We start from the raw sequence: 20,047 nt of genomic DNA on the forward strand, positions 1-20,047 counted from the left end.
TACTTTGTGATTTCTCTTTCAAGCAGAAATTAAAAATTGTTATGGAGTCAAATTCATTATTTTTTATATTACGGTGGTAAAGGTGGTAAAGTAGGTTGAAAACCATCTTAATCTGAGATTGTAAAAGTTTCTCCCATGTTTTCTTTTAGCAGCTATAATGGTTTTATTTTATATGTTGAAATCATATCTCCTCCAGCTGTGATTTATTCTTGTGGAAGGTAAGAAGTAGAAATGTATTTTTCCCCAGATTGTTACTCAGTTGTTCTGACAACATTTGCTGGGCAATTCATCTTTTGCCTCCTAATCTGTAAGAACACTTTTATCATATCTTAAATTCCTGAATGTATTTGAGCTCATTTCAGGACTTTCTTCTGTCCTGTTCTGTCCTTTCAGGCATAATACCATACTGCTTTAATTAGTGTAGCTTTATAATATCTTCTCTGGTTGGGCTTACCATCTAATTACTTTCCTTTCTCAGAATATTCTTTTTAAAAAATATTTTTAATTTATTCATGGGAGACACAGAGAGAGGCAGAAACATAGGCAGAGGGAGAGGCAGGCTCCCTGCAAGGAGCCCAATGTGGGACTCGATCCTGGTTCCCAGGATCACGCCCCGAGTCAAAGGCAGATGCCCAACCGCTGAGCCACCCAAGCCTCCCATTCCTCAGAACATTCTTGACTGTTCTTGCAAGTTTATTTTTCCACATTTAGCTTTAGAAATAGCTTGGTTTCATTTCCAAATATTGGTGATGTTATCTTCACTGGCGTAGAATTAAATGGACATCTTTATTAATACTGAGTTTTCTACCTACCGATCTGAATTTTAAGGTGAGTTTCCTTGAAGTAAACAAATATATGAGGACCAGTGTGAATAATATTCTCATTTTATTGAGGGAAGAGAGATCTTTTTAGAGGTTCCAAATATCCTTATTGCTCAAAGTCACAAAAATGACAAATCTTGAAAAGGGCCTAAGACCAGATGTTCTCCCTTTATACTCTTGATCTTTCTATTGTTATATGGTCTACACATCCAGTCAGTTTCATCTATCCCTTTATGACAGGGAAAGGCAGGTCCTTGAGACCATGTGTACACCTGTCATGACACACAACCATGCTAAGAAACATGATATAGTAAAAATAGCTTTAGAGTGAAGAGAATTCCAGTTCCTTCCTCACTTTGCCATTTCCTATCTGGGAGATCTGGGAATATTATTCAACTTTTGTAGAAACTCAGCTGCTTCTTCAATAAATGGTGGCTGGTACTTAGTTAGTAGAGGATTAGTGAGAATGTACCTTACCCTATTTGGATTTTGGAGGCATTCAGTAAATGGTACTTATTTCCCCCCTTTAGAAATGTGAAATCCTTTTCCATATGACAATGTGATTTTGTGATCACTTTGTAGTGTGAAATTTACCAGACTGCTGATTTTTTCCCCCAAAAGCCAAAGTTTCAGGTTGTAATAAGGGGGAAGTCTTTGGCTCAGACAGAGAAATGGGCTCTTTTTAAGGTGGCATATGGTGTTGGTCTCCACAGCTTTCCCCATTCCCTGCGCTATGGCTTTGGGCCTCTTCCCTGCCACTTTAGAGTTCATTTTTGTCTTCATTGGTGAATTCTCCCAATTTATTCTTTTTCCTAAGGCTATTTTTTTTAAAGATTTTATTTATTTATTCATGAGAGACACACACAGAGAGAGGCAGAGACACAGGCAGAGGGAGAAGCAGGCTCCATGCAGGAAGCCCAATGTGGGACTTGATTCCGGGACTCCAGGATCACACCCTGGGCCGAAGACGTCACTAAACTGCTGAGTTACCCGGGCTGCTGCTAAGGCTAATTTTTACTAGAAAATACCCATAGCCATTTAAAATGAATTCATTAGAATAGGGACCGAAGCTTCATAGTAAATAGTGAAAAAGGTCTGAATTGGTTTGTCTTGAAAATTAAAACCAAAACTTATGAAAATAAGTTTTCCTACTGGAATAAAATGAACAATAATTATAATTATGAACTTAGAGTTAATAAGGAATTAATCAAGATTGATTAGTTTTTGTAAAAAAATTCTAAGACAATTGTATATGATTATATATATCATTTCATATTTTGCATCATAAGCAAAAAATTTGAGGGCTTCATCAATTTTCCAAGATTCTCTCTTAATCAGGTGATATTTATATATTTTTTTCTTTGCTGTAACCAGCTGTTACTCTTACTGCTGATTTTCTTTTTTTTTCAATTGTAAAAGGTTCTATCTTTGCTGAATCACCATTTGTCAGTGGCTTTGCTCATCATCCCAGCAGTTCTCAACCATAACTTTTGTTGACTATGAATTCATTCATCTTTTGCAAGTCTGGCAATTTCTCTTTGTGATTAAATTGTTCAATTTGTACTTTTTTTTTTTTTAAATAAAGTTTGGGACATTTGATAGTGTGGTAGGCAGAATGATGGCCTCCCCAATCATGTCCACATCCTAATCCATTGAATTTGTGAATGTTACCTTATATAGTGAAAGGGACTTTGTGGATATGATTAGGCTCTTAAGATCATAAGGAGCTAATCCTGGATTATTCAGGTGTATCTGATGTAATCACAAAGGTCATTATAAGAGGAAGGAGATTAGGGTGAGGAGTAAATTGAGGCTGGAAACAAGAGATTGTAGTGATGCAGGCCCCAGCCAATAAAAGCCTGCTGCCTCTAGAAGTTCAAAGAGGCAAAGAATAGATTCTGCCTTGGAACCTCCAGATGGAGCGACCCTGCCAACTTCTTGGTATTAGCCCCTCAAGACTCATTTCAGACTTCTGACTTCCAGAACCATAGAAGGTTAAATTTGTGTTGTTTTAAGTCACTTAGTTTGTAGTAGTATGAAACCAATATAGCTAGATGCTAACCAAAATGCTGACCTCAGAGCACAGGAGTGGGTGGATGCTATTGTGAAGAGTGTGGGGTAAAGAGAGTTCGTTCGTTAGTGAATATTTGAATGACTTTAGCTTCTCCCTATAGCCTGTCACTGTGTGTGTCTGTGTGTGTTTGTGTGTGCAATGAAAAATGAAAATTCAAAGAGCAGTTTGTATAATCCTTTTCCTTCTTCCGTCTTTTTGGGAGTTGGGATTGTTCTTTGCAAAGCTACTGGATTTAGTTGGGGAAATGGTCAGAGATAAGAACTGAAGACAATGTAGGGCATTGATGACTGAACATAAGAAAGAGCCTGAAATGTGCTCGCTTCGGCAGCACATATGCTAAGAAAGAGCCTGAAACTATCTGAGGAATAAAGGAAAGATACTGACAGGCTAGTGAGAAGTAGAGCCGACTGATGCTGAAACATTTGAAGAAACAGAGCATGAGAACAGGCGCAACTATGCCAAGAAGTAGGACTTTTAGGAGCAGAGACAAGGAAAGAGGATTTTTACAAAGTATTAGTGTGTATTATATATTTTGCTTCCCAACCAGCCCTCCTTAATGAAAATCTTCGGTTATGATCCAGAGTTAGGATTTTGTTTCGTGTTTTAAATATATCTTTGTAGTGAGGCTGGTCCTAAAGCAGGAGAAAGCACAACTTTATTTGAATTGCACATTATCAAAATAAGCTATTATAATTTCTTACCAGAGGCTTCTAAGCCAGCTCTTTCTTTCCTTTTTTTTTTTTTTAAAGATTTTATTTATTTATTCATGAGACACACACACACACACACACACACACACACACAGAGGCAGAGACACAGGTAGAGGGAGAAGCAGGCTCCATGCAGGCAACCTGACGTCGTGACGTGGGACTCAATCCTGGGTCTCTAGGATCATGCCCTGGGCCAAAGGTGGCACTAAACCACTGAGCCACCGGGGCTGCCCTAAGCCAGCTCTTTCTGACCTGTAATGTTCTAGGCTGGAACCAAGATGTCTGCAGCTTTTTGATCTTTAGCATTTTGGGTAAAGTCGTCTTGTTGATTGTCTTCCTAGAGGTGCCTTTATGGCAGTCTGTACTCTCTGAGCAGCTGTTGTTGGGCAAGGCCTTTAAGAGAGAAGCCTTTTTAACCTCAGCTTCATGCTTCTGTTTCCTATTTTTTTTTTTTTTTTTAACTTGTAACAGTCAAACATCTGTCATGTTGGAATTCCTGTCTCTGGCTGCACTGTCCTCGGCCTATCTTTAAACTCTTTTAGATGGATCTTCCTCTCTGGGGCAGCTCCTAGACTGTTTTGATGAGCACCGTGTAGGAGTTTGAGAGTCAAGTCAATAAACTGTGCACATAAGAGCGCACATCCTTGTTCCACTTCATATACCATCACCCAAAGTCCGGTTCTGATCAGTAACAACCATGATTATAACCAGATTCCCAGCATGTAACGCAAAGGAAATGCAGACTACCCAGCCAGTTTTTACATCGAGCTTGGCAGCTTTCAGCCTGAAGCACTTGGAGGCTTCTGAGCAGTTTCAGTTAGATGTCTCCTTTGCTGTGTCCTCTGTCCTAGCCCCTGGGAGACTCAAAGGCAGTTTTCAGCCTTGAAATACTCCCTCCATGTGATAGGGCTGGTGGGTGCTGCATGAAATTATCCTACCATGTGCTATGATATATGAGTGTTTTAGTTTTATTATTGTTACTTTTCCCTGAATTTAAGTGTAGCGGAATGATCAGCCACTGGTCAGTGAAGTCATTCAGAGGGCACAGCTTACTGGGAATGCCTTTGCAGAGCCAGTTGTGTACATGCTTCCTACTCCCAGCAACGACTCCCTCATAGGAAAGAGGGGCTCTTTCCAAGTATTTATGACCTAAACTGATAAATTCAGAGAGAACATAATTGGATGTATTTTCCTTTAGGCTCTGAAAGTCCTGTATTGCTGTGCCCATATGGACTATCTTATCTTGCCAGGGCTCCATGAACCGTGGCTGAGTCCAAAGAGCGAGGGCCTTCAGTTGGCCTGTGTAACTGACAGGTGGGCATGTGCTTGTGGCCAGTAGATGTGTCTTTTTCTGGCTTTGAAGGTATAATTAAGTCCTGAATGATTACTGAAGAGAACTAAAAGCTCTTGAAATGCAAAATAAGGAAAGGAGTCCTTAGTACAAACGAGAAACAAGAACTAGTGTCAGCAGATTTTTGATGAAGGTGAAACCAATGGACAAGCCTGAGTTATCCTTTTTGTTTTTTCCTCTATGCGGATTCGGTGAGCAGAAAAAAAATCTGTTACAGACAGAATCATTTACTAAACAAAGATGAAAATTCTTAGATAAAAATCTATGTTTTGCTTGGTGGCTGGCATGCTAGGATTATTTTGACAGAAAGTAAATAGCAAGGCCATATGTGAGATGTGAGAGAGAAAAGTTTGGATCAACCCCTGTGTTATTTTGTGAAAAGATCCAATCAATTTTACTCCCATTGCCAGAGGAAGAAGTTATGTAGCCATGTTGGGTAAGGTTCACAAATTGCTCTCCCAATCAAGAAGTAAATAATATCGAAACCCTGCAAATTGAATTTTTATTAAGAAATTTATCTCTGGTTACCCCAGGGTTTATGAAATCCTTTAGAGCTTGTGGATATAAGGCAGTATATCTCAATGTACAAAACCAGATTGATTGGGGTGAAGAATTTTAATTTTTAGGGTCAGAAATATACCTCACCTTTTAAAACAGGCTTAATGAGAAGGCAGCAGACAAATGTTGCTTTAAAAGCCATTCTAATTCTTCTTGAGTTGTCCTTTATCTATATTACCACTCGTATTGCTAGTTTCATGTGCTTCACAAATTGGGATTAATGGCTTTTTTTGCATAAGAGTTTCAAGGTCACAAATCCATAAATTGAGTAAATAAATAAATCCCTCTCTGTCATCGACTTACTGTGTACTTAACATCTATACATTTCATTATTGTTTGCATTCATAAGATGCCAGTACTGCTATTAATAAAATTTGTATTTCCTGTACAGGACTTGTTTAACTAGAAAATGTAAGGGTCAGTGCTTAACATTTTTTTTAAGGATGAACAAGTGGAAATGTTTATTCTGCTCTCGTACTGTCCCATTTTCAGATTCTCTTCTCTAAGAACAAGTGATAATAGTAGCAGCTATTCTTAAGCTGTACTGAAATTTTACTGTGTGAAAGGTATTTTACACCTAGGTTCTCATTTAGGAAAGGTATTATTATCCTCATTTTTAGTGGAGAGAACCGAGGCTCAGAGATATGAAAGAACTTGCCTATGTAATCAAGTTTGTAGGTATCAGAGTGAGATTTTGAACCTGGCCTGTTTGGAAAGCCTAGCTCTATCTGTAGGTTCCTACCACTTTTTGAGAACTAAATCCCTCTGCAGCCTTGCCCAGTGATATCTTACCTAACCTCTGTCAGCTACAAAGCCTGTGTCCTGGTACATTATTAAGATATGATTTTCTGGGCGCCTGGGTGGCTCAGTGGTTGAGCATCTGCCTTTGGCTCAGGTCCTGAGTCCTGCATCAGGCTGGCCTTGGGGAGCCTGCTTCTCCCTCTGCTTGTGTCTCTCCCTCTCTCTCTATCTCATGAATAAATAAATAAAATCTTAAAAAAAATAGATGATTTTCTGATAGGGCATCAGTTAGGATATGCTGGATTATGCTGTGGTATGAACAACCCCCAAATCTCAGTGTCTTAAAACAGCAAATATTTATCGCCTATCAGTTGTGGATACCACGTGTCTATTTTGTCTCCAAGGGGCCTGATTCGTGATATTCTCACTCAGAGCTCAGGCTACATAGCTGAACACTGTGGAGGGGTAAGGGAATAGGCCAGTCAGGCATTGGCTCTTACAGTTTCTGCTGGAAGTGATGCGTGAACTTACGCCCTCATTTCATGGGCTGAAACAATTCACTTGGCCCTGCCTAATTTCGCAGGGGTGGGAAGTGTTAGCACTACCACTGCCCTGTAGACAGGCCACAGGCAGTGTCAATCAATAAGATAAATACCACATGTATTTAAAGGAAACCTGTGTTGGTCTTAAATATATTTTAGCTTGGGATGCCTGGGTGCCTCTGTGGTTGAGCATCTGCCTTTGGCTCAGGGCGTGATCCCAGGGTCCTGGGATTGAGTCCCACATGGCTCCCTGCAGGGAGCCTGCTTCTCCCTCTGCCTGTGTCTCTGCTTCTGTGCGTCTCTCATGAATAAGTAAATAGAATCTTTAAAATATATACATATGTTTTATATTTATTATAAAATTATTTTATTTTTATATTTATATATATTTTTAGCTTAAAAAATTCTAATACATATCAGCTTCAAATTAAAAGGTCCCTAGATCTAAGGTTTAGAAAAGGCATGATTGTTCAGCGATTGTTCTAAGTTTCAGTCAGTCACCTGTGTTAATGACTTCCTTGTAAAAGAAGTCAGTGGTGATTTCTTTTATTTCCCTAAAAAGACACCATTTATAATGATTTGTTTATTAGCTGGATTTTAAAGAAGAGGTGGAGGTAGATTTAACAATAACCAGGTTGGGGGCACCTGGGTGCCTTAGCAGGTTAAGCATCTGCATTTACTCAGGTCATGATCTCAAGGTCCTGAGATCCAGCCCCATGTGCAGCTCCCTGCTCAGTAGGGAGCCTGCTTCTCCCTCCCCCCTCTACCCTCTCCCTTGCTCATGCGCACTTGCTCTCTCTCTCTCTCTCTCTCAAGTAAGTAAAATCTTAAAAAAAAAAAAAAAAAAAGTAACCAGCTTGCATATGTTGAAAAATAATTTAAAGGATGGAAACATTTTCCTGATTCATCTGAGTGTTCTCCTCAAGGATTCCCATGTATATGATACATAGCAGAGACGGAAAAATCAGAATTTAGAATTCAAATGGGAGAGATCATTTGGTACCTTCTTCTGGGATTGTTTTTGTAAAATAGGAAGGTGTAAATTAACTCTCAAGTGTCAATTTGAACAAACCTGTGAGGCAGATGACAGGAAAATTGGTTAGAGAAGTTTCTCCAGCAGAGGGGACTATGTTGGTTGGTATTCGAAGGCAAGAGAAACCTTAGCTGTCCTAAAATAAAAATTCTGTGCAGTGATCACAATTAATAGCCTGTCACATAAAAATAGAATGAAATCATCTGGAACTCTGTTTTGTAGTTTAGTCCAGAATTTGTGATTTTAACGTTGGCATTTGAATTTTGTGCTTCTTTCGACATTAACTAAGCATAGCAACCCCACAAAAGTATAATATAACTATTGGAGCTCTTAGTTTTTGCCTTGGAATGCCTGGCAGTGCTCTGGTGTGCTCTGTGAAAGATGCAATCACACAATCAAAGTAATATTTTCCCTGAGGTGTCCTGGGGCGAACTGGTTCTGCAATTTTCCAGTAATTGTTTGGAAAAGACAGCCCTAGATTTGGTCTTTCTCTTAATCTTTCCCTACCTCAATTCTCTGCAAGGTGGCTCCTGGCCTCTCTTTTGCCAGTGTCACTTAAGTACCTGTGATTGGGGTGGAGTGGTCTGTGCCATTAATTACTGAGTGGGATTTGGTGCCTCCCTAAATGGACTTCTCCTCCAGAAATCCCCTCTATCTCTGCAGGCAAGTGCCCAAAATAGCCTTGCACAATAGTGATAAGGTTAAAGAATCCGTGAGCATTGGAACCTATGAAGAGCTGAGGTGGCCCTTTGGGGTTAACACACTTCTTTTGTCTCGAGTTCACAGCCCAGTTATTTTCAGAGAAATAACTAATATTTGTGCATATAGATTTTCTTTCCTTTTACTCATTGGCCCTGAGGGCAGACCTGTGATGTTGATGAGCCACTTGAGATTGCTCTTATTATTTTTTCCCTTCATTTCACTGGAAAGAAAATGGAGGCTCTGCATTGTTGACCAAGTCAAATAGCTAGAAAATGCTGGAGTCCAACTTTTCAGACTCCACGTCCTGTGCTCTTTTTCTATACAGTGCTGACATTTCCCTGTTAGTATTCTGGCCATGAGAAATAACAATACAGAAGCAATAATAATAGTCCAGTGCGCTCCCTTCATCATCCTCCTAATTACCAGCAGTTGCAGACCTGGACTTCCTGCGAACTTGTGGATGGGAGCCCTTGTAATGTGGTCTGGTGCCCTCTGCTGGCAAAGTGGCCCACTTTTCTTGTTGCTTGGTTTCCTCTGGCCTTAATCTTGATCTTCCTGGCGCAACATCTTTTCTCAGTGTATGCCACTCTTCTTTGAAGGTTTACATTCTGGCTGGCACTTCACTTAAGGAAAATATCAGAGAACATCCAGGAAAGCAGGACTTGATATTTCCTCTACTATGTGTGAAAGCTCCCTTTTATGCTGCCATCTACTGAGTTACCAAGTATGGCCCTTGCCTCACCTCAGCTTTGTCAGGCTTCTGATTCCCTTTAAAAAAAGAGTAAACATCTTCCTCCAAATCATGTCAGCTGGAGGCAGCCAAGAGGACTGAGATTTATCACACACCTACGAGTCCTGGGGACCCTGGAAGGAGTTGGGCCAGAACTCCTCAGGTCCTTGAGGGAGCAAGATGGAGAGGATCCATGACAAGATCAGAAAGGTAGGTTGGGTTCTTCAAGGTGGCAGTGGGGGATGTGGATTCATTGTGGGAAGAGGCGGGTCTTCACGTAGTGGGTCCATGTCCAACAGAGTAGCCAAGATAACAAGGCAGGCAAGTGGAAATTGAATGATCGTGCTTCCAAGCTGGGAAGCTGGGGACAGATGAGAGATTAGGCTAGTTAAGATTTGGTTAACAAGTAAAAGGCCAGAGTTCTCATGTGCTAACTTGAGATTTTTGTTGCACGATCTTCTTTGGGGAAAAAAATAAATTACATAGGGCACTCTGACCACTGTATGGTCAAAAGGAGTTGTCAGTTTGCATCATTTCTTTTCTTTTCTTTTTTTTTTTTTTTTTAAAGATTTTTCAATAATCTCTATACCCAGCATGAGGCTCATACTTAAAACCCTGAGATCAAGAGTCACCACCACCTGAGCCAGCCAGGCACCCCTAGTTTGCATCATTTCCAGTATGCCATCTAGGGGGTATTCATTAGAATACTTACTCTGATGACTCTTGGAACAATTTACATAAATTATAACACCAGTCACTTTATCTGGAACGAATACAAGAAGAAAAATGGCAAATTACCTTATGTTAGTGGATCTCAAAATGTGGCCCGTAGACTAGCAGCATCAGCATTACTCACTTAGAAATGTAAATTCTCAGACCCCCATCCTAAACCCCCTGAATCAGAAACTCTGGGGGTGGGGCCCAGCAATCTGCATTTTAAGAAACCTTCCAGATGACTGTGGCACGCACTCAAATTCGAGCAGCACTGCCTTAGATGATAAGTTAAATGACTGTAAATGATAGGTTAGAGCAGCAGGAAAGGATGCAGAACGCTAAGGCGAAGACCTATGAAAGACCCGTGTGTCTGCTGTGTTATGAATGGCTAAGATTGCTTGGAGTTTGACCACTGGATCAATCCGGATAATAACAATACGATACAGCTTAAAGGAGGGTTGCTAAAATCACAAAAGGGCAAGGTGGAGAGTCTGAAAGAAATGCTGACAGCGACGATTGATCTGGGCTCACTGTCATTGTTCTAGGGCTCTGCCCTGAGGCACTGCCCTGTGTTCTGACTCTGTGACCTTCTTTGATAGAGACACAGTAAAATTATATCTTCCTGAAAAGGGCAAGACCAGAATTATTTAATAGAAATTAATTTTCTTGGGGGGGAAAAAAGGAATTGGCAATGTCATCTGAAAAATTTATTAAAAAATATTTATTCAATTTGGGGGATAATAAACGATAAAGCATGAGCTTTTTCATTAATCCTTTATTAAAACTATGATTCATAAGGCTTCAATTAAAAACATACAACAGGACCATAAGCATCAGTCTAGTCTTCACCATCTAGTTATTTCTTTCTTGAAAAACCAGCATTTTAAAAAACAAGGTGTTATGTGACAAAGTGCTTCTGGAGAATTCAGTCCTTATGGCTAGAATTCCTGAAATTGCAAAATAAGTCACTGATTGTCGTCTTGTGCCAGAGAGAGGAAGGGAAACCTGTTCTCAATTACTGGGCAGCTGGTATGTTTTAATTGTTTGCTTTTTATAAGCAATAAAATAAAAGGAGTATTCCTTAAGTATCCTTATACACTATTAATGCAGTGCTTCCCACACTTACCGTGCATCACAATCCCCAGGGAACTTGTTAAAAATGCAGATTGCCCACCCCTTGAGGCTCCGATTTAGTAGGGATATGATTTTTAACAAGCATCCAAATGATTTTGGTGCAGGTGGTTAGAAGACCACACTTTTCCAAACTCTGCCCAGGGCCTACCCATAATTTATGTGCTCATTACTTTAGCATATCTAAAAGTGATTGACAATTCATAAAAAGCCAGTTTAACGTAGAAAAAGACTTAAGTATGAGCAGCACATGCTTATTCCAACAGAGCTTTGTTATTTGGCATTTGGGGAAAATGAGTGTTACATAAAAAAAAAAATAACGAACTTTATTTTTTAAAGCAATTTAGGTTTACAGAAAATTGAGCATTATATCCCGTATACTCCCTCTCTCCCCTAATCAGTTTCCCCTCTTATTAACATCTTGTATTAGTGTGGTACATCTGTTATAATTGAACCAACATTGATACACTATCATTAACTAAAATCTGTAGTTGATGCATCATTATTAATTAAAATCCACAGTTTGCATTAGGGTTCACTGTGCTGTACAGTTCTATGGCTTATGACAATTTTGAATCTATCATTATAGTATCCTGCAGAATTGTTCTACTGGTCTAAGAAATCCCCTGTGCTCTGTCTTCTCATCCCTCTTCTACTCTCCTCCCTGAACTCTTGGCAACCACTGATGTTTTTATTGTCCCTATAGTTTTGGCTTTTGCAAAATGTCATATAGTTCTAATCCTATAATATGTATGTAGCCTTTCCAGATTGGTTCCTTTCATTGAGCAATATACATTTAAGATTTCTTTATGTCTTTTGGTGGCTCAAAAGCTCAATTTATTGCTGAATGATATTCCATTGTATGGATGTCCCACAGTTTATCCATTCACTTTTTTTTTTTTTAAAGATTTTATTTATTTATTCATGATAGTCACAGAGAGAGAGAGAGAGGCTCAGAGAGACAGGCAGAGGGAGAAGCAGGCTCCGTGCACCGGGAGCCCGACGTGGGATTCGATCCCGGGTCTCCAGGATCGCGCCCTGGGGCAAAGGCAGGCGCCAAACCGCTGCGCCACCCAGGGATCCCTCCATTCACTTTTTTAAAAACTTATTTTATTTTTAAAAAATGTTATTTAAATTCAGTTAATTGACATATAATGTATTATTGGTTTTGGAGGTAGAAGCCAGGAATCCATCAGTCTTATTTATATAATACCCAGTGCTCCTTACATCATGTGCCCTCCTTAATGTTCATCACCCACTTACCCCATCTTCTTACCCACTCCCCTCCAATGGCCCTCAGTTTGTTTCCCATGATTAAGAGTCTCTTATGGTTTGTATCCATTCACTTTTTAAAAAAATTATTTATTTATTTATTCATGAGAGACACACACAGAGAGAGGCAGAGACATAGGCAGAGAGAGAAGCAGGCTTCTCTCAGGGAGCCTGATGTGGGACTCGATCCCGGAGCTCCAGGATCATGCCCTGGGCCAAAGGAAGGCTCTAAACCACTGAGCCACCCAGGTGTCCTCCATTCACTTTTTGAAGGACATCTTGGTTGCCTCTAGTGTGGGACAATTATAAATAAAGCTGCTATAAACATTTGTGTGCAGGTTTTTGTGTGGATGTAAGTTTTCAACTCATTTAGGTAAATACAAGAGTGTGATTACTGGATTATATGGTAGAGCTGTTTAGTTTAGTAAGTAACTCCTAAACTGTCTTCCAAAGTGGCTGAATCATTTTGTGTTCATTTTGAAAGTTCTTGTCATGCCACATCCATGCTAGCATTTGATATTGATTTTTTTTAATTTTGCCATTCTAGTAGGAATATGGTGGTATCTCCTTGATTTTTAATTTGCAATTCTCTGAAATGTGATGTTGAATATCTCTTTATACGTTTATTTGCCATCTATGTATCTTCTTTAATAAGGTATCTGATTGACTCTTTAGCCCATTTTGTAAATGGGTTGCTTGTTTTTATTGTTGAGTTTTAAGGGTTCTTTGTATATTTGGGATACAAGTCTTTCATTAGATGTTTTGCAAATATTTTCTTCCAGTCTGTGCCTTGTTTTCTCATTAACATTATCTTTTGCAGAGCAGAAGTTTCTGATTTTCATGAGTTCCAACTTCTTAATTTTTCCTTCATGGATTGTGCTTTAGGTATTCTATTTAAAAACTCACCTCCAAACTCAAGCTCACCGAGATTTTCTTCTATGTTCTAGAAGTTTTATAGTTTTGCTTTTTACATTTAGGTCTATGATCCATTTTAATTTTGAGTTCATTTTTGCAAAAGGTGTAAGGTCAGTATCCAGATTTTTTTTCTATCCTCTCTTCCTCCATCCCTCCCTCCCTCCCTCCCTTTCTCCCTCCCTCCCTTTCTCCCTCCCTCCCTCCCTCCCTTTCTCCCTCCCTCCCTTTCTCCCTCCCTCCCTTTCTCCCTTTCTCCCTTTCTCCCTTTCTCCCTTTCTCCCTTTCTCCCTTTCTCCCTTTCTCCCTTCCTCCCCTTTCCCCCCTTTCCCCCCTTTCCCCCCTTTCCCCCCTTTCCCCCCTTTCCCCCCTTTCCCCCCTTTCCCCCCTTTCCTCCTTCCTTCCTTCCTTCCTTCCTTCCTTCCTTCCTTCCTTCCTTCCTTCCTTCCTTCCTTCCTTCCTTCCCTCTCCCTAACATCACTTCCTTCTGACAAACAGTGTATGTTCTCATTCATTTGGGGAATATAAATAATAGTGAAAGGGAATATAAGGGAAGGGAGAAGAAATGTGTGGGAAATATCAGAAAGGGAGACAGAACATGAAGACTCCTAACTCTGGGAAACGAACTAGGGGTGGTGGAAGGGGAGGAGGGCAGGAGGTGGGGGTGAATGGGTGACGGGCACTGAGGGGGGCACTTGATGGGATGAGCACTGGGTGTTATTCTGTATGTTGGTAAATTGAACACCAATTAAAAATAAATTTATTAAAAAAAATCACTTCCTTCTTTCTTCCTGCTTTCTCTTCTCTTTTTTTTTTTTTGTTTCATATGTGGATGTCCATTGGCTGCAACACCATTTGTTAAAAAGACTACACTTTCTCCGTTGCATTGACTTTGTTCCTTCGTCAAAGATTAGTTGACTATATTTTTGTAGATCTATTTTTGGGCTCTTAATCCTGTCCCATTGATCTATTTGTATATTCTTTCATCAATACTATACTGTCTTGATAATTATTTTAGCTTTATAGGAGAGAAAAATTTACCACTCCAAAATGTGGCTCTTTGGCATTAGGGTTATTTTAGGCAGACTCTTTTTAAGACACAGAAGACTCAAGAAGTTTTTCTTTTTACCTCTCCCTTAATTGCTCAAAATAACTTAGATAGATAAGGAGTGTGCACCAGAAAGAGAGCTATTATCAAAGATACTTTTATTTTACATAAGAAAGATTTCTCTACGTAGCATGACAAATATTTGACTACCAAACATTAGCTCTTTCATATTTTTGTGAATCATATTTCTCCCCTTTAAAGTCCCAAACGTCTGTCACCTTCTTAGTTTAGGTTAACATATAAGTCTCATTTGCCTGACTGCCTGTGGGCCTTCTATTCTTATGGGACCCTGGTAATGTAATTAAATATGTTTTTCTCCTGTTAATCTGTTTTATATTAATTTGATTATTAGACCAGCCAAAGAATCTAGAAGAGTAGAAGGGAAATTTTTTCCTCCCCAACACTGTCCAGGGAAATATAATTTTTAGTAAGTAAAAACATTTTTTCTTTAAACTTTAAATCTTTAGTTCTTAAAATATTTTCACAATAATATTTATAAAATGTAATGTTAATTACTCTTTCTAAATGTATATGAATGAAATTTGACCTTTTATTTCCAACTCATGGTTATCATTGTGAGTTTCATTTCTCATTGGTTATCAATGTAGTTGTATCTACTATTTAATATTCTTACTCTGTATTAGATATCATAGTTATCATTATAGTTATTTGTTTGCATGTCTCTATTGACAGTTGGATCGTGGGCCAGGACCACAATCATATTTTGGCCACTGCTGTTTTACAAATCTGGTAGATACTTCATAAATGTTTGTCAAATGGATCATGACTGCTTCTAACATACACTTGTCTGTCTTTAATTTTTGGCTTATAATCTATTGTGCTCAAGAAAAACAGAAAAAAATCACCTTTTTAAGATCTGTCTGCTTAAAAAGAATCAGTGATGGCTCTAAACAAAGTTGTGAGTACCATCTTTGTGAGAGCTATTGTGATTTTTGATGAAGTACAGTGATATTCTGTATTTTCAAACACAGAAAATTGAATTCTCATGTGCTTTCCATGTAAATGAAATAATTCTTAATATTTTTTCATAATTTCTTTATCTCATCCTTCAACATGGTAGCACATACATATTAACACACACAGATGCATGTGCTATACCATTTGAAAATTAATAATGTGTTCCAAAGTTGTGAATATATCAAGCATCATCTAAGAATAAGGATAATGGAAATATACTTATTTTTTATCACTTATTATTATATAATTACATAATCATATATTTATTTTAGAGATATATATTAAATATAAACATATCAAAGATACTTATTCATTTAATGTAATTATTATATATTATTTTATTGTATAATATAACATTATTGTAAATTATTATACTTAAGGAAATTAACAATAATTGTATAACACCATTTAGTAGCCATTCCATATTTAAATTTTCCCAATTGTTACAAGAATGACTTTTATATCAGCCAATCTATGTTCCCACATTGAAGTCAACTGGTGTATTATGTTGTGTGATGTGGTGTGTTAGGTTGTAGTATGTGGCCTCAGGTAAGTTCGCATCTCTGGGCCATTTAGGAATAAGCTATAATATTGTTTTGAGCTCTGAGAGTGTATGACTATAATTATAGGTCATTTTAGGTCTATACTTTTATGATTTATTTTTAAGGAACATAAAAGTAGAAATGTTGTGAAGTAATTCCACAGGAACTGATAAATACATTGCTCTTTCATTTGGTAGTTTAAGTCAGATTTCAAATACTATCCAAACTCAGGCTTATGTCCATGGAGTTTTTAGTATTTCTTGTATGTAGAACTCAGCTGTATGAAAATAAAAATCTGTCTATCTATGGGGATTGATGTCTTCAGATATCACGGAGAATAAGAGAAAAATTGAGGCCATAGACTACAGATTGAAGCTTTTCCCAACACAATAACATTCTTATCTAGCTTGACCCTGGTCAGAAAATAAAACCTTTTAGACAATTACTGTATGCCAAAAGAGTAATAATTTTTAAGTATTTTAAAGCATTTTTGCATTTTCTATTTTGTAATAGCTTTAGATATTTCAAAAATTACAAAAATAAGATATCTGTATACTCTCCACCAGATCCCCTAGTTGTTTATCTGTTGCATGATAAAAGCTATGTATAAGCTATAATTCTTAAAATTACTTTGAATTTTCCTTAAGGAAAAAAGTTTCTTTTTTTTTACTTGTAGAATATCTTCATTCAGTTTCATATTAGACTTTATTCTTGGACTTTAGAAATCCCATGCTCCCACTTTCCAGACGGGGTAAGATTGTTCTCTGTCTCACATTCTTATAGTTACCTAAAAGTTCTAATTCCATCTCCAATATTTTTCTTTATAAGGAGCTAGAGAGCAACTAAAATTATAGGGTAGATTCTGAGTAACTTGACTGTGATTTAAGCTTAAGACTTTGTTCTAGAAAACTCTTCTTAGAACAGAATGCAGGAGTGAAAAAAAATATTAGGTAAGCACTTGTGTGACAAAATTGGCTGCAAACTCCAGAAATAAATGTTGGCATCTTAGCTTCATCCAGGTTAGAATTTTTAAAAATTGTTATTGCTCAGAAGTGCTCAAGAGATTATGGCCTTTACATTTCCTTTTGAGAACTAAAAAGCCCTGAGAATAATTTACATTCACACTGCTTATTTTTGTTACTTTTGAGCTGAATATGTAATGTTTAAATAGTGTTGGGTAGGGCTTCCTTCCCTAACCCACAGCTGTAGTAAACTGTTGTATCTTTCATACATAAGCATTTTGTTTTAAAAAGTATGTTCTAGACTAAATAAGCTTAACATCTCAAGCAAAACATTTAAGATCTAAGTGTAATTAACCTTGACTTGTGTTATGATTTGTAATTAACATAGGCCTTTCAATTGCTCTGTTGATTTTATGAATTCTGACACTTGTCTTGATAAAGCTCACATAGAGGGATGTTTGGAAATAGTATTGGTGAAAAGATGACTTAAATCCAGAAATTTGGGCAGGAAGTTATATAAATTCAATGTGGATTCATATTTTATTTTTCTGTATACAGTTTAATAATTTCAAAATTTAATAGATTGTTTCTTATATGAAGTTCACCATTGTGTTCATTTTCCTCAGAGGATTAGTGAGATTAAGGGGATAATATTAACTCAAAGCTAAGAAATTAAACTGTGAACGCCAAATAGTCAGGCTTTAAGGAGTTGCTGTAATGAAAGTCTTTCCAAAAAAAAGTTTGGGATAAGAATTAGAAAGCTTCCACGTTTAACTGAGTTTTTTTCTTCTTTTTGTTCCTTTCTTTATTTTTTTAATAGGGGAAAAGGTTTTTGGTCAAAATGAATATGATCAGCTATCAAAAAGCACTGTAGTCTCATACTGCTATTTGCATGACTTTAAGAATATAGTTAGTACCCCATGGGTACCATAACCAGATATTTTTGATAAGATTCAGTTTCTTAAAGTAGACTGCCAAGGCAAAGTATAAAACATGAGGATAAATTTAAATTTATCGCTGAAGAAAGCCAAAATCTACCTACATAAAAATGTTAATACCAATTAAATTCTGTTAAGAATGTTTAAAATGTTGGCTCCATGGAGGAAGAGAGGGATAACAGAGAATTAATTCATATGCACCAATCTGGATACATTTATCTGCTAAGTAACAGAAAACCGACTAAAAATGGCTTAAACAATGAGGAACATTTATTACTCACATAACAGGAAGTGTGAATATGGAACAACTTCAGATTGATTGATTCAGTTGCTCAACAAAAGCAAGAACCTAAGTCTTTGTGTCTTTCTAGTCTGCCCTCCTGGACCTGTTGACTTAGATCCCCACACGGTTGTTAGATGACTGCCACAGCTCTGAGAACCCTCTTCGACACAGAGACCTCCAGCAGCAGGGGATGTTTATCCCCAGATTTTTTTTTTTTTTTTTTTTTTTTTTTTTACTGTTAATAAGGAGAGCCTTCCTCAGATTTCCTACACATCACAGTATTCAGAATTATGCTTCATGCCCTTGCTCAAACTAGGCCTTGGCAATGGGAACAGGAAATCAGGGGCTGCGGAGTGGGGGCCTCTTTTCCTGTCCAGGGTACCAGCATACACAGAAGAGAGGGGACCCCCAAACAACACAGGCACCCTTTTAGCAAGGGGGAAGAGAGGTCTGGATTTTGGTAATTTCTACTATGGGTAGTATCATTTCCCCTATCTCTAATCACACTTCACTATGTAGTATGAAAGAATTGGGAGGAACCCATCAGATGAATTTACAAATCAATGTGCTAAGTGAACTCAGTTTAAAGACACCGAGGGAAAGGAGATGGAAACTAATACAGTCAATGACTAAAAGTTCAACTGTCCTCTGAGGACTGAAGCTCATCTTTTGTGTGACCCATAAAAGAACGGTTCAACTTCTTCATCTCAAACTTTTCGTTATCTCTAGAAGAGAATTTCTACTTGAAGCTCAGGAGCCTTCTGCAAAATATCTGACTATGGAGTTTACGAAAAAGACTCAGAAAAAAGAATGCTTTTCGGGTTATCTTAATGATATATACTATCCTGAGCCTTGTTTGAAGTTGGTAAATAGAAATATGTCCTTCCCAAAGAGGTTTTGGTATATATACATCTATATGAGAAATGTGGAGCTCTTAAGTACTTTTGAAATGTAAAAATACAATTTATAACTTAAAGTATATTGAAGATGAGAAATGTGATTAGTTATTCTTATTCTTTACTTCGAAACTGTGTTGTATGGCTTGGCCCGTAATTACTTGTTCTATCACTTAATATAACAATAAAGTATTATAAATAATAAAAAGCTTAGAACTCTTTACTTCATCACCCACATTTATGTAATGACTTATATAATTCTGGTTAATTGTTTGTCTATCCCCAGTAGACCCTGTGATGAGTTTGTGAACTTTTATGTAGGATGAGCTTAGGTCAGCGGTCTCTTTGAAGGGGAGGAATGTGTGGAGGGCCTGAAGTTTTGTTTTCCCAGCACTAACATCATCATTAAAAGTCAGAAGAATGGTAGCGAGGGTAGCATGTAGGGCTGTGTGAGATGACAGGGCCTCAAGCACCCCTCATAGGCACTCCTTGGTTTATGGTGAGTTCCTCAAAATGATGTCTGTAATTCACTGCCATAGCCCTGGCACCCAGCTATGTGATTCTAAAGAATCTATGTGATTCTTATTGAATGGTGGAATTACTAGTATTCATTCCTGTTTGCCAAAAGTAGAAACTAAGTAGCTTCTCATATGAAGTTAGGAGTGTTGACTTTTTCTTTGTTTTCCTAATTGTTAACCTTCTAGGAAGAGGGAGGACAGAATTTATATTTTTAACCCAAGTGGCCCAATTGTGTGGAGGCTTGTTATTCCCCCCTTTCTGGCATAAATCTTCATGCATTTTTTTGTGAAAGGATACAAAGGAAGTAAACTTTCTCAGTCCTTTTTATGTCTGAGAATATATCTTAACCATACATTTAAAAAATATTTTATTTTTAAATAATCTCTACACCCAACAAGGAGCTTGAATTCACAACCCTGAGATCAAGAGTCACATGTTCTCCAACTGAACCAGCTAGATGCTCCTCAACCTTACATTTGATGGGATCCTTGGGTACTGAATTTTAGTCAAAATTATCTCCTCTCTGAGTT

At 37.8% G+C, this 20,047-nt stretch overlaps 1 long non-coding RNA gene across 2 annotated transcripts in view; it reads left to right on the forward strand.

Annotated features, from left to right (window-relative positions):
• The window catches only part of LOC140636581 (uncharacterized), a 28,754-nt gene extending 9,608 nt beyond the window's left edge, over positions 1 to 19,146 (forward strand). Inside the window, exons 3-4 of one of the 2 annotated variants that reach the window (XR_012033792.1) lie at positions 14,752 to 14,826; positions 17,702 to 19,146. This is a non-coding gene — a long non-coding RNA (uncharacterized lncRNA). Of the gene's footprint in view, positions 1 to 14,751; positions 14,827 to 16,595; positions 16,672 to 17,701 lie in introns of those variants that run through there. The other variant, XR_012033793.1, reaches the window with a different exon arrangement.
• The last annotated feature ends 901 nt before the right edge of the window (positions 19,147 to 20,047 follow it).

The sequence above is a fragment of the Canis lupus genome, chromosome 7 (assembly GCF_048164855.1).
Source record: "Canis lupus baileyi chromosome 7, mCanLup2.hap1, whole genome shotgun sequence".
NCBI lineage: Eukaryota > Metazoa > Chordata > Mammalia > Carnivora > Canidae > Canis > Canis lupus.